The sequence below is a fragment of the Natator depressus genome, chromosome 13 (assembly GCF_965152275.1).
Source record: "Natator depressus isolate rNatDep1 chromosome 13, rNatDep2.hap1, whole genome shotgun sequence".
Lineage (NCBI taxonomy): Eukaryota > Metazoa > Chordata > Testudines > Cheloniidae > Natator > Natator depressus.
Genome location: NC_134246.1, coordinates 18,533,662 through 18,550,939, shown reverse-complemented (window position 1 = coordinate 18,550,939; position 17,278 = coordinate 18,533,662). Strand labels below are relative to the sequence as shown.

General features: G+C 39.4%; 1 protein-coding gene across 2 annotated transcripts in view; it reads left to right on the top strand.

The window, feature by feature from the left end:
* Positions 1–17,278, top strand: part of NCOA3 (nuclear receptor coactivator 3) — a 165,605-nt gene that overhangs the window by 1,755 nt on the left and 146,572 nt on the right. Inside the window, exon 2 of one of the 2 annotated variants that reach the window (XM_074970046.1) lies at positions 12,673–12,746. The exons of the other annotated variant lie outside the window; for it this stretch is intronic. The gene's annotated coding sequence lies outside the window, so the exon portion shown is untranslated. The remainder of the gene's footprint in view (positions 1–12,672; positions 12,747–17,278) is intronic. 2 annotated transcript variants of the gene reach the window in all.

Sequence of the window (17,278 nt, the reverse complement as noted above, 5' to 3'; positions counted from 1 at the left end):
GGTAAATACCAGCACCTTTGCTGCAGTAATATGAGGTTAAAGGTGAGAGAGTGGTGGTAGACTAATTAAAAAAAAAAAAAAAAAAATTCCCCCAAGAAACTCTCTCAGCCACCACACCTGAGAAATGTGCAGTATTGAACAACAAGCAAACTACTTAGTGCAAAAGTGCTGCTTCCAGCCTTGCTTGATCTTGAAGTCTAGGTTTCTATTTTTTAATAGGAACATATAACATATACTGCCTGTGGCTATATTAATTTGGAAATATGTATTGTATGTTAATGTTTTCAGGTTTCAGAGTAGCAGCCATGTTAGTCTGTATTTGCAAAAAGAGAAGTACTTGTGACACCTTAGACTAACAAATTTATTTGAGCATAAGCTTTCGTGAGCTACAGCTCACTTCATCAGTGCATATCACTTATCTGGCACCCACTGTACAGCTAAGAGAAATCTCAGGATGGGAGAGGAAAGAGAGCTTGACCACAGTAGAATATTCTCTATTAGAGTCCTATGCCTTTTTATAGTCATGCTGAACTAGAGGAGCACTTTACAAGACAAACCTTTCTTACTGATTTTTGTGTTACTGCTGTATGAGAAAACAAACTGAGGCTTCAGCAAAGGAAGACACCCAGGCCACATAAATTTTGTATGTAAGATGATATAGGAAAATGTAGTCTGACACTGGAGGTTGCTTCAGGTTCTGCGTTTAAATGAACAGTAATCGAAGATGTTATGATTGCAAAATATCCTGCATCGCACCTTGTGTTGGTATAAGCTGCCGGAGAAATTTCATTGCAGAGATTTAAAAAAAATAAAAAATAAAAAATGACCAAGGCCCAAGGAGGGAAATGAAATGGTTTAAACTAGAAAAATACTGGACATAAAGAGTATATAAGAGAATGGAAGGGAGTCCTTAAAGCTGACTTCTGGAGAAAATGCCTATTGATAAGACCCGCCTGTTCATTTTTACACTTTTTAAATCTATTGATTTCAACTTGAATACTGTATTGAGGTGCAACTCTGAAAACTATCAGAATATGTAAATTCTCAATTTCATCTTATACGTCAAATGTCTGCTACAGATTATATTCCAAATAACTAAACAAAGGTGCATTGAATGGCTTTTTTCCCCCACTTAAAAAATGGAAAGCTTATGCAATTCTCTCCAAATATCTTGCTTAATTTAAAATGGAAGATTATTTCAAGAATGGGTTTACTTTTATGTAATTTGACAACAGTTATCAATGAACTGACTTTTTAAAAGGTAGACAAAATTAAATGAACTTGATTTCAATCTAATTAGTGTAGTGTTAAAGAAATTCTTTGTTAAACATACAAAATGACTACTGATGGTTTTAATATTGACATTTCACAATGCAGAAGAGAACATTTCATGCTTTTTTGATATGCCTACTAAATTCAAGAAACCTTTATAAGGAACTATTCTACTAGTTAATACTATTAACTTGTTTGTGAAACCATTCTCACTAACTTGCGCAGTGTTACCCTTCTGTAAAGCCTACTTAATGGATTGCCTTAGAGAATATCACTTTAAGCACAGGTAGTGGCATGACTTAACTCTCTTCCAGTGGTCTTAAATTTTAGTTTTAAAAGTGTTTGGTTTTTCCCGATCTTAAAAATGCTAAATTCAATCCTTGCTCTGAAAATCTTTAATATTTTTAATCCGTTAAACAAAGATTTGGGTTCAGAGTTGGTCTAGATAACGAGAAAGGAGTTGTCCTAAATAAGTCTCCAGCGGGATTTGTCTACGTGTCTAAACTATATGGCAGCTTTTCCCTGACTTTACCAGAGGCATGTTGGGGATCAATGACTGAAAAAGCATAGGGAAAGATGAAAGAGTTGGTGGTATGCCTAAATTCAGATTGACCAGTTTCTTATGTTCCCATATCTTTGAACAATCTTTTCGCCAGTCTGTGACAGTCTGCTTAACTCTGTTGAGGTCATATCTGATGGGGCATTCAGGAAAGTTAAGATGTTAACTAAAGATGTGAAATTAGAGCATCCACAAGGGAGATTAACATGCTTAATTCACGAGTGAAGTGGTCTTGGTTTGCTGGAGTTTGAGTCTTAATGTGCTTAAACTTAGGGTTTATCTAAGCTTAAAATGCTGCAGCAGCACTTCGGCAATTGTCGCCGTAGCACTTTAGTGAAGACACTAACTATACCAATGGGAGGGATTCTTCCATCAGCATCCATAATACACCTCTCCAAGAGGCGGTAGCTAGGTCAATGAGAGAATTCTCCCATCAACCTAGTGCTGTCTAAACCAGCAATTAGATTGGTTTAACTGCCTTTAATGTAAAATGCTGCTGCAGTGTAGCTGTGCTGCCGTAGAACTTCAGTGAAGACAATACCTAAGCTGATAGGAGGGATGCATTGTAGTTTGGACCTAACCTCCAGTGAATTTTCCTGTTGATCTTGCGACCGTCTCTCAAGTAGGTGAGGTACCTATGCTGATGGGAGAAGGGGTTGGGGCACAAGAGGGGGTCAAGGTGCAGGCTCCGAGCGGTGCTTACCTCAGGCAGCTCCCAGAAGCAGTGGCATGTCCTCCCTCTGGCTCCTACGCGGAGGCATGGCCAGGTGGCTCTGCATACTGCCCCATCTGCAGGTACCGCCCCTGCAGCTCCCATTGGCCCCGTTTGCTGGCCGATGGGAGCTGTGGGAGCAGCTCTTGGGGCAGAGGCAGTGTGCGGAGCCCCCGATGGCCCAAACGCATAGGAGCCGGAGGGGGGATGTGCCGCTGCTTCCAGGAACTGCCCAGCACAAGCCTCTGACCCCGTTTCCCAGCAGGAGCTTGAGGGCTGGATGCGGCCCCCAGGATGTAGTGTGCCCACCCCTGCTCTAAAGCTTATTTGAAGGGGCATAAGTGGGCAAGGGATAGCAGCATCTACAAAATATAAAATATTGTCCATTTGTGGAGAATTCCAACTAAACTCCTCTCAATGTTTCGGTACTTCAAAACATCTGGAAAAGATCCAGTATTGCTAAACCCAAGCATTTTAAAAAAAGATTTTAAATATATTTGTCTTGTGTTGAGACTTTAGGATTCATGTGCTCAAGCTTTTTTCTGCAACCATGAGGGTTACAATTTGTTTTAATGAAATCTGGCATTCTCCGATGATGCTTCCAGCAGCTTTCTTTTAAGAAAAACACCAAACTGAGACACTTAAATGTAGCATTGCCAGCTCTCATGATTTTATCATGAAACTGTTTCCCTGCTCTAAACTTGTACAAATTGCACAAGACATTCTGTCTCATTAAGATGTCCTTGTAATGGGATACTTTTCTTCCCTAGGTGAAAACCTTTCCCTGAGACTTAAGAGGCAGCAATTCTGAGAATGGTTAGTGAACACTAGGGATTATCATTGGATATGGTGTTTTAACAAGTCACTTTGGAAATCATTCTTTTAAGGTTCTTTTTCCATGAAGAAGGGAAAATCTGAGAGAGGATTGATGAACTTTCAGAACAGTGCTTGAACTGCCTTGAAATTCCAAGAAGAATGAAGACTGAGTTCTGAAGGTTTCTAAAAATTTAAATCCAAGTAAAAACTGCAGAGGAGCTCTCTGGATTGCCCATATCTGTAGCTGTTGACATAGGATAGATGGTGTTATCCGATTCTTACTTGGACTTCGTAGTTACAGTAACTTTGTTATATACATACAGAATGAATACTTAAATTTACAACTGAAAACAAACAAAAATCCTGAGAATTGTTGCTAAAGTAGCGGGCAGGAAGCTTGCAGTTGTATTTTGGTGCTTACAAATCGGAAAATAGTAATATAAACAAATGTAGAAGCTGTGTTAGGGAAGTGGGGAGCTCTATGGCCTTTAGTATCAGGTTGTCATTGCTTTTAATTTTACTTAATTAGAATGTAAAGCATCCACCACGTCACTACTGTGGATAGTTTTATATCTGTTCATAAGCTACTAAAAACAAGTAATTCTAATTAAGTGTAATTGATACTCCTGCAAATGCAGTAGCGAACATTACTGCAGGACCATGTAATATTTTTAAATTCTAAAACAATATGTTCATGCTATGACTTCTCCTAATATATGTAGACACAACAATGGTCTTCCTAAATTTAAGATCTGCATGTGTCAAAAGCAGATTTTCTTTATATTCTAAATTTGTGTAACTTTTTTAGAAACTTTAAATTGAGGGGGAAAACTGCCCCAAGAACTGCTTGTCAAATAGCACTTGAGGTCTGGAGAGGAATCTAAACACTGCCTGGGTCTAAAGCTCTGTTGTTCAGTCCCATTGGCCAAATATTGAATGAGCTTAGCTGTTTACATTCAGATAATGGTGTAAAGTCAAGTGCAGCTTCCAGTGCTGATTCAGCCCCAAAAGCCTGGTGACAAGATGGCTTGTGAACTAACTCGATAGAAGTGTGTCAATCAACTTTCTTTAACTTTTTTATGACTGCCAGTACTAGTCAAAAACAGTCTCCCTAATGCTATCTCTGACTCAATAATTGAGCTGACAAGGATTTGAGGAAAATATTTAATTCTTTTTGGAGGGCTCTTGTTAATAGAGACAAATCACATTTATTTAATGACAGGTTTCAGAGTAGCAGCTGTGTTAGTCTGTGTCCACAAAAAGAAAAGGAGTTCTTGTGGCACCTTAGACTAACAAATTTATTTGAGCATAAGCTTTCGTGAGCTACAGCTCACTTCATCGGATGTATGCAGTGGAAAAAACAGTGGGGAGATTTTATATACACAGAGAACATGAAACAATGGGTGTTACCATACACACTGTAAGGTGAGCTATTATCAGCGGGGGGTAGGGGAGGAGGAGGAGAGATCGATGAGGATGAGGAGGAGGAGGAGGAGGAGAGGTTGATGTGGGGGGGGAGGGGGATGGAAATTGTTGACATCATGGGGACAGGCCCAACAAAAAAAACAGAACGCCACTAGCCATCACCTTCAGCCCCCAACTAAAACATTTCCACCCCCCCCCCCCCCAATCAACCTCAGACTTGACCAGACCACACAAGAGATCCACTTCCTGGACATTACCGTGCTAATAAGCGATGGTCACATAACCACCACCCTATACCAGAAACCTACTGACCACTATACTTACCTACATGCCTCCAGCTTTCATCCAGACCACACGATCCATTGTCTACAGCCAAACTCTGCAATAAAACCACATTTGCTCCAACCCCTCACACAGAGACAAACACCGACAAGATCTCTATCAAGCATTCTTACAACTACAATACCCACCTGCTGAAGTGAAGAAACAGATTAACAGAGCCAGAAGAGTACCCAGAAGTCACCTACTACAGGACAGGCCCAACAAAGAAAGTAACAGAACGCCACTAGCCATCACCTTCAGCCCCCAACTAAAACCTCTCCAACACATCATCAAGGATCTACAACCTACCCTGAAGGACGACCCATCGCTCTCACAGATCTGGGGAGACAGGCCAGTCCTTGCTTACAGGCAGCTCCCCCAACCTGAAGCAAATACTCACCAGCAACCACACACCAAAAACACTAACCCAGGAACCTATCCTTGCAACAAAGCCCGTTGCCAACTGTGTCCACATATCTATTCAGGGGACACCATCATAGGGCCTAATCACATCAGAGGCTCGTTCACCTGCACATCTACCAATGTGATATGCGCCATCATGTGCCAGCAATGCTCCTCTGCCATGTACATTAGCCAAACCGGAGAGTCTCTCTATGTAAAAATAAATGAACACAAATCAGACGTCAAGAATTAGAACCTTTAAAAGACCAGTCGAACACTTCAATCTCTCTGGTCACTCGATTACAGACCTAAAAGCGGCAATATTACAACAAAAGAGCTTCAAAAACAGACTCCAGTGAGAGACTGCTAAATTGGAATTAATTTGCAAACTGGACACCATTAACTTAGGCTTGAATAAAGACTGGGAGTGGATGGGTCATTACACAAAGTAAAACTATTTCCACATGTTCCTCCTCCTCCTCCTCCCCCCCCGTTCCTCACATGTTCTTGTCAACTGCTGGAAATGGCCCACCTTGATTATCACTACAAAAGGTGTGGGGTGTTTTTTCTCTCTCCTCTGCTGGTAATAGCTCACCTTACCTGATCACTCTCATTACAGTGTGTATGGTAACACCCATTGTTTCATGTTCTCTGTGTATATAAATCTCCCCACTGTATTTTCCACTGCATGCATCCGATGAAGTGAGCTGTAGCTCATGAAAGCTCATGCTCAAATTTGATAGTCTCTAAGGTGCCACAAGTACTCCTTTTTCTTTTTGCACATTTATTTAGTGATTGCAGAAATGTAGGCAATGTCAGGAAGGGTATAAATATGAATATTGAAAAAATTAAAATTGAGACTGTATACACCACAAAGTAGTAATACTGCTATGTGGCATTTTTAATAAATCTGCTAACTGTAGAGGTACTAATCTTAAATAACAAGTGCTCTGTCATCAGTATTTTAAACTTCCCACTGTAATTGGTGGTAAACTGTTTGTTTGTTTTTTAAGTTTTTCTCCTTCCCTGAGTGGTAGGTGTAGGTAGTGGAGTATAAACAAATCACACTGCATACTTTATTAACTGTCCAGTTTTCAAAAGAAACTTGTCAGGGATGATCTAGGTGTACTTGGCTCTGTCTAAGTGCAGGGGGTTGAACTATAGATCGTCCTAGCTTATCGCTCCAAAACTGCAGCCAAGACCTGGTGCTGTCACTCACCTCAAATAGTTCTTTTAGAGCTCAGGATGTTAGAGGCACTGCATCAAACAACGTTCAAATGTTTACTTAAGCTTTCCATGTTCAAATTTGGGGTTCCTCAGCTTTCTCTTGGTCTCATTGTCCTCAGTCTTTGACACTGTGGCTCTTGCTTGATTTAGAGTACAGTAGTGTTTTCGTTAGAGTTCAGTGCTTGCAGGGAATTGTTCTGAAGGAACCAGGTTCTCCAGGATGATTTCTCACCATTGTATTTTGAGGAAAGCTGCAGAGTAACAAAATGTGGAAAGCTACAAAGACTTTACTGAGGTGAAGTACTTTCTGGACTTCCTTCTCTCAGATGGCGGAATGTGTCCACACAGTGGATGTATTGGCTCATGTACCTGTTTTTGTCTTAAACTGAAGGCATCCTCCCTTGCTGATGGAGGAGCAATCCCAGCCAAGTACTATAGTGGTGATGTGGGAGTTGGCTTCAAAGTCCCTCTGATAGCTCTGCAGGATTGATTTCAATATCAGTTTTTTGTACCTGGCTTGAGTTTGACCATATAGGGGCACAGTACTCTGCAACTGAGTAACACGGGGCATGGCTGGTTGCTCTGTGTTTTGGGATCAGCTCCCCATTTTGTATTGGTCAGTTGATGAAGTATACAATTCCTGGAATTCACTTTCTTTTTCAGCTTCTTGATGTGCTCTTTGAATGTCAGTGTTCTATCTAATGTGACCCTATGATACAACAGATGTCTGTAGTACTCAAGGATTGTACCAACCTGTGCTATTTGAAGTTTTTGCTTGGCTTGCTTATGTTACAGGTGGGAGATGCACATGTGTGTTGCAAGGGTTGACATTTAGGTATGAAGTGCAATGGTGTTTTCCAAGTATACTCAGGGAGCTAGTTAAATGTGCTCAGTGTCATCAAAGATTTGATTTATCTGCCTAAATTTAATCTTTACGTGTTAGATTCTGGTTATCTTGCATAGACATTAAACAGCCTTGGGTCAATCCGTTCAATTGAGTATGCTGTAGACTTGTCTGACCATCCATCCTGACAAATAGATTCTTGAGCAGGGAGGAAATGTCTTGGACCATCTTGCCGTTTATTTCTATTGATATTCTAAGGTTTTCTGTTTTAGGCAATCCATAGACTAACAAACACAGCCCCTGTATTTGTGCTGGTTCTGAAGCCATCTTCAATAAATTGACTTAAGCTTACAACTTGACCACGTGAATGTCCTGGGCAGAAATTGGCTTGGTCATCAGCTACCCTTCTAATATTGGTGCTAGGCTACCATAATCACCTGCTCACATAGCTAGTAGGTTAAGCAGAGTAAAGATGTTGGATGGTAACTCTCTGGAATTGAGCAGAGCAACCACTTTGGTGCGCCTGAGTGTTTTCGTTTGTCTCCATCCAAGAGTTAGTCAAGAAACCACTTCTGTGTCTCCTCTCCCCCCCCCCCCCCCCAAAGTGTGGTAATAGTTCATTAGCTACATAGTAGTTGCTTCCCACAATTAGGGTTTTTATGGCTATGTTCAGTTCTTCAGTGTTGAGCTGCTCATTGTGGACTTTGCCCTCTCTAGGGAGTATGCAAAGTTTTGCTTGTTTCATTCTATTTACTTTGTGGTTTACTGTTGGTGTGTGACTTGGTTGGGAGAGACTACGGGAATGTACTTGGGCTGTAATGCATCAGTTTGTGACCAGGGATGGGGTGGGAGGGAAGAGGGATTATTGTGGTTTTTTTTGTTTCAGTCAGCTCTCTCCAGCTGCTCCTTTCCAATCTCTCTCATAAGCATTTTGCTGAGTCTAATAGCTTTTTTTCACCAAAGGGATCCAAATCAAATAATTTTGAATCTTGTTGGTGGCTTGTCTGTTGTGAAGTCCATGTATGTGTGTCTGATACCTCTGGGGAATGTACTTCTGGACAGTCTTTCCACACCAGGGAGACACATTCTCTGTAGTGCTTGCATATTGGAGTAGTAATACAGAAGGCTTCGTCCAATTCAGAGGTAAAGCTTCTTGAGGTCCTTTCTAGCCTTAAGGTTTTTTTAAGTAGATGGTACAAATGCATTGCCATTATGTATGTTGAACATTCTGCATCCTCTCTCTTCTGATCTTCTCCCCACCCCCAATGCATTTATCCTTGCAACACAATGGAATGGCTGCGGAGAACAGTTGTGGCCTTACTCTTCAAACTGAATTCAAACACCATACAAAAGCAAAGATAGCATAACAATGTAACTGACTGTCAATTGCTGTCCAACTTTGGCCATCAGAGTACACTACTACATTCAGTATAGTGCACTTTGTATAGCAACTATATGCCTACATTCAATATGGTGTTTTTAACAAAATACAAAATCTTAATGAAGCTCTTACTGTATCTGGGAGGCGAGGTCATCAACTTTTTGCAGATTATGAAGTCTGCAAAATAGAGATTCTACTTTGAGTGTTTTTCAGTAACTGGTGTTGGCATGTACATAACTTGGTGATTACTATATTTGCAATCCTCTAATTTTAAAACTTTCTACTTTAATCAGAATCAGTTTTTAAAATCTATAATTGCAGATGTATAACTTCGAGCAGGCTAAAATTAGTCTTGTTTAAAATAGGTAACACTTTTTTAAAACAGAATCATTCTTTTTAAAGCAAAAAAAATCAAAGTATAAAGGGAGGAAACATAACCTAAAAATCTTGTTTAGATACTAGGAACATTACATGGCATCATGCACTGATATACTGGTTTCTTCATTTGTAAACCAATGACATACAGCTATTTATGTTCAAGCTTGTTTAAAAGCCTTGGTTTGTAATTAAAACTTCTCATCTGAAACAGCTTTCTTAAGAACATAATTAAGGATTTTTTTTAAAATTTGGTCTAATATAAATATCATTTGTTGGCCTGAATCTTATTGATAAAATATGGCTCTAAATCAAGGAAATGAAGTCCAAAACAGCACTTTACAAAGTTACCCTCTTCTGTTTAATAAATATAAAGAATATGTCCTTATTAAGGGAAAGGAGGACATTCAAGGATGAACTAGTAGACTATATTGTATTGAGCAGTTTGCTTTATTCGATCTAGTTTTGTGTACACAGCTGTACTAACTTGGTGAGCTTCCAAGGGTTCTATATCATTTTGAAAGTCCCTTCAAAATATACATACTTATCTGGACTTCAGGTGAATTTACTATCTCCCTCCCCAATGTGGCATGTGTTTCAAAATGGCTATGTAACACTTCTCTCATTCTGGTTCAGTTCTCTGGGTTTTTATTGCTATTGGCGATGCTTTTATCCCCAAAAAACTTGTTTACATTATGGGTTCTGTCAAGTCAGAACTCTAGAGTTGGTTGGGCTTTAGTTTTGAGAATTTTTTATAGATCTCTGAAGCAGTGGAAATTTCCAAGATTCACAAAGAATAGATTTGAGGTCCTGGTCTCCTAATACTTTATAGGAAGAGAGATTCTGGACGTCAGCCTGTGAAATTTTCCACTAGTTCCTTTAACATGCAGGCATGCTTATGCTATTGGTATTTCGGTCAGCAGTTCCACTGAGTAGATATTCAAGCTTCTCAGTCAGTGATGCAGTGATTGGCCAGAGCTTTACAGAGTGCAAGGCATAAATACATTTACACTTCCTAGTTAACACTAAGTTCCTATGTAACAATGCTTGTAATAGGTGAAAAATTATAATCACACAAAATCAAAGTAGTATTGGATCTGTGCAGAGTGTAAATACCCATCTTTGGGGTTATCCCTTTTTTCTTTTCCTTTTGACATCCAGATTTTCAATCTAGGCTATAATATCCTTCATGTTCTAAATTGCATAGCTGGAAATTTGATTGGCAGTTCTGTAATATGTTCAAGGAAGGAAAGGACAAGCTACTGAGCAAAAGTAGTTTGGCTTAACTCGTGGGTTAATCTGACCCAGAACAAATCTGCTGCCCAACATTGTCTCAGAAAAGAAGGAATTTCCATACTGAATAGACCTAAGGCCTGGTCTACACTGGGGGTGGGGATTGATCTAAGATATGCAACTTCAGCTACGAGAATAGCGTAGCTGAAGTCGACATATATCTTAGATCGACTTAGAATCACTTACTTTGCGTCCTTGCAGCGCGGGATCGACAGCCACTGCTCCCCCGTCGACTCCGCTTCCGCCTCTTGCAGTGGTAGAGTTCCAGAGTCAACGGCGCAGCGATCGGGGATAGATTTATCGTGTCTACACTAAACGAGATAATCAATCCCCAATAGATCGATCACTATCCGGCGGGTAGTGTAGATGTGGCCTACGGTCCATCAGAAGCACGAGAGGCTTTTGAGGATGCCATGTTAGGCCTAATCCAGATCTCTAATAATACTGTTTTAAACACTGTAGTGGAAGAGAATAAATTTTGTGTAATTTTGTCATTAATGATAACTCTGGATGTTGATATTCCCACTAAATGTCCAGTTCCTTTTTGAATATTAAGTTCTTAGCCTAAATGAGTTCCACAGATTGATTACACATTGTATGGAAAAAGTATTCTTTTCTTACCTGATGAATTTCACACCTTTTTTAATTTCACTGAATGTCTCTTTGCCTCTTTTATGAGACAAGGAGAACAGAAGTTCCTAGTCTACCCTCATCTTAAATTCTACAATATCCTTTCTGAAATAGGGTGAGCAGTACTGCCCACAGTTTTCCAGATCAGGCCACAACATTAACTTTATATAACAGCATTTTCATATTCTCTGTATTATTCACTAGCCTATTCCTTGTGTAACTGAACAGCTTTTTTCCTTTATTTGACCACAACTGTGCATTGAGCAGAGGTTGCTATTGAGCTGTCTGCAAGAAGGACAAGAGGTTTTTATTTTCCTTTTGTGCAGCCACAATATAAGAAATTAAAAATCTTTATTCTGCAATTGATCTGCCTCAGACAAGATTTCCTCCACTGACTCTCGTCTACCATCTTGTTCAACTTGTCGCAGGTTATTTACATGTGAAGATGCCTTATGAGAACAAAAGCCAGAGAAGAGGATGCTTAGGGGCCACCTAGTGCATAAACATCTTGTAATCCACCAAGTCAAGAATAGTCAATCTGTCAAAACAAAACTCGTGTTCTAGAAGGCTCTAACAGTCTGCTTACATTAGCCTCAAAGAACAAGCTCTCAAAACCCCAACCTCAAAATGCAGGAGGTAATGGTCAGTCCATGACACAGGTCTGGAAGTTATAAGTCTCTGCTAGATCCAGTATATGGCCAGCTGTATAAGGTGAGACTGTAACTGCCTGGGAGGGCCAGTGTCGGCTAGAAAACATTGAACTCACTCAGCACTAAAAGGCAGATATAAACTGCACAAGTGTAGATTAGTGGCAAGAGCAAATGTTCTACAGTTGATAAATACAATCAAAGTCTGACCATATCTAGAACAGACTTCTACTCCAAAAGTAGTGGCTTCATCTGCTTCTGGAGCAGGGCTCATTGAGGTAGGTGTGTGTGTGTGTATAACACCTAGGTTTCTTTCCTGTTTTATCATGTGAAACTGCTTTTAGAGCTCTCTATCTTGTGGTATTTAATATTCTTCAATTTTTCTTTAAATATAGTAGTAATCCTGAAATGCTAAACTATATATCAAAGTTAAGGTATGTAAGAGTTACTGAAAAATAACTCCACTCATTTGAAGATTCCGATCTGAATTTCACTTCAATTCTACATCTATTTACTAGAATACTGCAGAACATTTAAGAAATCAGACCACTTGAAATGTATTAAACTGAATTTCTTCACAGTGGTTCTGCATAAAATACTTTTTTTAGTAGATTTCACTTTTGTGTTGCTTAGAAATGAATTCCTAATAGCCCCATTTTAAAAATATACTCTGGAGCTGAGTAAGCCTTTGCTGTGCTGGTCTGTCCTTCAAAATAAAACTGCTGGCTGGCTTGGGATACTAAAGGTTGTCTTTCTGGTTTGTTTCAGCACTCATGAAAAGTATTTTGAGAAGACAAGTTAGAAAGCTACCACTACACTATTTCTGAACACCAAAAAAGCAGGTAAAGTTCTGTGTCTGAAACACTAATTCCAGTACATGTAAGTGAGCAAACAGATATTCTTAATGCCCTTTTTGAAGAGGGAATCTAACGGAGCAATGGAAACTTACATGATGCCTTGTAAAATATGCGGAAGTGGGCCAGTGAGGAGTGACTATTTTACTTTTGCCCAAGTGACTTCAACTTTATTCAATCTTAATATGAGACCTTATAGAGCAGTCTCACCAAGCTTCAGTGAAAAGGGTTTGTCCACACCCACCCCAAGCTGTCAACAGCCTCTCCACCTCCCACTTTCTTAATGTTCTTTTCATGTTCTATTCCAGAGCATCCTAACACTTCCTGAGTTTACGAGGCCCATCATATTCCCAAGGTGACAGCCCCATGTAGAGTAATTGTGTGAAGTGACCACCAGGCTTCATATAAGTGTCTAGTCTTTGTTGATAGCATTTCACTGAGTAAAAGATGATGAAGGCATAATGTGTTCTCTCATACATGCTTCTTTTAGCACTTGACTAAATATAAAGTGCATTAGTTTTAACAACTTTTAAATTTAAAAATAAACTGGTGTAAACCCATCTTTAGATGCTTATTTGTGTTCAGCTTAAAACTGTTCCTAATTGACTTAAGCCAAATTGAAACAATCCTGTCTTTAAACTGTGAGAATAGTCCACGTGACCTTCTTCACTAGTTCAACTAAATTGGTTTTGAAATCAGCCCTTATGTCAACTATGCAGCTTTCACATATAGAGAAGTCCTTACCCTAACAAAGCAACTTTTGACTGGCAAGATAATTGTAGAAGCTTTCATAATTTCCCATTACCCAAGTAAATGGTCATGAACATAATATTGTAACATGCACATGTTGAACTGAAACTTTATATGAAGCCACTGTTTCCAAGGACTTCTTGTTCCCCTTAAATATTTAAACCTGTGCTAATTTTGGGAATTATTTTATTCATTACTTCTTTACCTATCTGAAGGCTAAATGCTTAAAATTTTGGGTTGGAGGGGCTGTTGGATTAGTTGAGGTCACAGTGTAACTGGCTTCTTTAAGAGGGAACTTGGTCTAGTGCACCTGTGGCTGATTAGTTGCCTCCTAAGTGGGCTTAGAAGAAGGCACATGAATCCTACGGTGGAGGAGGCTGGGTGAGCCAGCCAGCAAGGAAGGGATTAGGTGAGAGCTGCCTGCGATAGACAGGGAAGCTGCAGAGAGTGGGAACATCTGCAGGACCTCATTGCAAACAGTGAGGCATTGCTAGGAGATCGAGGGGGCAGGTTAGCTTACTGATCATCCTGAGCAACTGCTGAAGGCTGGAAAAACCAGAGAGCCTGTGCTGGAAGGCTGGACTGTTTGGATAGAAGTAGAGACTGGTTACTCGGATGGATGGCCTGGAGAACAGTCCTAAAACAAGCACAGAAAGGAACTGAGAACCAAATGCTGGTGGACTCACGTGTGGGTGTTCTGGAAGATGCCTTTGGAGAGGGATATGGCAAATTGCTGTCTTAATGTTTACTGCAGAAATGGAAAATTGGGTTTGATCATTATGGTTTTTTAGATTACTGCACACCTGCATGAATAAGTCATGCCCATAGGTGGGTCTTTGACTTGAGAGATTGTGTTCTTGGCTAGACCAAGGGAAAACTGAAGTAGGGCACACGTGTTCCGCAGGGGGCACCCAGTTGGGGCAACCTTACTATAGGGTGTTCTCTGGGTCAATTGTTCTGCTGTACTAGTGGAGCCTATAGCTTATCTGCCAACACATTGAAACTACAAACTGCTTTACCTTCACTAGGATTTTACTATCTTAATTGCTATGATAGGTAACGTATGGTAAGAAAACACCTCTCTTCCTAGTGAAGACAAGACCCAACAGGTGTCTTCACTAGATCTAGCTAATACGCTTTTATATGTTGGTCCAGACCTCCACAAGTTTGTTCCTAGGGTAAGCCAAATATGTGCAGTGTCCAGACTTTTTGTCCTAAGTTATACAGTGTAAACACTTGTGGTTCAGACTTGCATGTACAAACATGTTTGACAGTTGCTAAATTCTACTGTAGAAAAGTTCTCAGTGGTTTGTTCATTGAGCTTTTATACTGAAAAAATCATTTAATTTGTGAGGTCTAAACTAGCTATCCAATGTCACAAAGCAGGATGGATGGATGAGAAGAGCACAGGTACAATATTAACAGCTCTTTCAATTTTTATAACAGCACTAATTTTGTGTTCTAGTACTTAAAATTGCAGTATTTGCCTAGATTAACCATACTAGTTTGCCAAATCCTATTTTAGGAGACAGCATTTTTTGTCCCTCAAGAATTGTTTTGCATAGCTTGCTTTTTGCAGTGTAAATATTAGTTTAAAACACTTCTAACAAGTTAATTGTGGATTTGGGGACAGTATTTTCCTCACAGATTAACTTCTAATTATATTTGGAAGTCCCACTTTTTTCTTTTCCACAAGCAAGCTATGTACATGATTCTGTAAGTAGTTTTTGGCTTTGAGGAAAAAATTCTTCCTTCCAAAATGAATTTTCAGTAGGCTTCTGATAGCAAATGTTGTTGTGCTGTTGAATACCAGTCCTTTTTTTTTTAAGTAATGAAGTGAATTCCCAGAAATTAACTTACTAGTGAGACTTGAAATAATATTGGTCTGAACAGAGAGCAAATGGTAGTGAATGGCATCTATTTTCTTCAGGTTTTGAGGATGACCTGGCACTTACGGGTAGCTTAATTATGCTAATCTCTTTTTTTTTTTATTTAAATGCGAGTACTAGTTTACTTTTCTCTGTACTTGTCCAGGAGTGTCTGCTTATCAGTGAATGAGCTCAGCTGTGGGATTATGGTGGGTGTCTCATTTGTGGTGGTATAACTTTAAGAGAAATAGTAAGCTTTCAGTTGAGCAGACTTTGTTCCTTTCAGTGGTACTGGTACTTCAGAGAACTCCAAGTTATTTTAAAGTTAAACCCTCAGATGAACAGATGACTGTCCTTGCTTCTAAAAAGTAAAGTGCAGAGAAAGTTGCAAGGAATAGTCACTCCAGCCTTCATGCAGATATCTTCAGTCAAAGGCAATCGCCTGAATGTTCAGTGCAGCTGAGCTGACATGTATTACACAAATTCCAACATTAAAAGAAGGTTGTTTGCGAAGTCAGCACTCGAGTTAGTAAATACCAGAATTAAGGTTGCCTGTAGAAAGCAGGTGTCATTTTGAGTCCAACAGAGCTATGAACAACAGTGCAGGCACTACAGCTTTCTGTTGAAGTCCTCTTGCTTGTATCACTCGGGTAACTCTTTTTCAAGACCTATTTTATAAGATTAAGGAATAAAATGGGTAGAATTAAGATGCAAAAACCACTAACTACATTGGGTATCTGAAGATTCCCATGTTTGAAAGGAATCATGACAGTAGTGGTGTTTCATATTGAGGTATATGCTTCAATCTAACTTTAAAGAATGGGTGCAACTCTACTGTCAAATCATATTAGGCTTTTCTTACCCTGGAAGGAATTTTGGAGTTCTACATTGTATTCGACCTCCTTCAACCCCCTAGTGTTCTCTTGCTACACAATCAGTTTTAAATCCCAGGTTTCAGCTACTGTCCTAGCTACAGAATGGATAGGACTCATGTTAAATCAAGTCAATGCAAGTTAATCAGCTGAGCTTGCTGTGGAGCAACATGAGGATACATACTTTACCCTCTTAGGTAGAGGGAAGGAGATGGAGTTACTTTCAACACACCCAGGCCCACCAGTCTCTGGTTCAAGAGGCTGGGACTGAGAATCACTGGGATTACGACATGGCTATGTGAATTACTTATTATTAGCATTTAATCTCTCAGTGGATGGACTAGCAAACTTTACTTTTCTTAGTAACCAAGTTTGGCTGTGACAGAGTAAATATGTTTTTGGCAACTAACACAATTAAACCTGTCTGCATGAGATTACTGTAGGATGAAAACAGGTGGGTAATTCTGTTAATTCATATAAATGAGAATTACTGAATTTGAATTGATTCCAGAAACATTACGTTAGTGCTGCTGCTAAAATTAGGGTTTTAATCACTATTTTCATGCTGTTTTAGATAAAACTGACTGCTGATGAATGTAATAGTCTTTCTTATTTCAGATTGGAGAACGATAGGGAGGTCTTTCTGCAAGTGCTGTTTTAAAACAAAAAAAAGAAACCAAAACACACTTTACAAAACTTATTAAATGAGCATATGATTTTTAAACAGACAAAATGAAACCTGATTCTTTCCATTAGTCTTGCTTAGGTTGTACCCTGGTTACCTAGTCTCTTTCTAGAGCAGAACTGAATTCCTAACTCAATAAATATCCAATGTACTCCCATTTATCCAAATAGCCTGGCAAGGCATGGATTTTAGTTGGATAATGAAGAGGGAGTTGAATAAGGAGCATGGGAAACAAAAGTAAGATGTCAGACTATCATAGTATTTTATTGTAAAATCTACATTTATTGAAAAGTAGACAAACATGAACTTTACTAGAGAATGCTAGCTTGCACAAAGCAGTCCCAG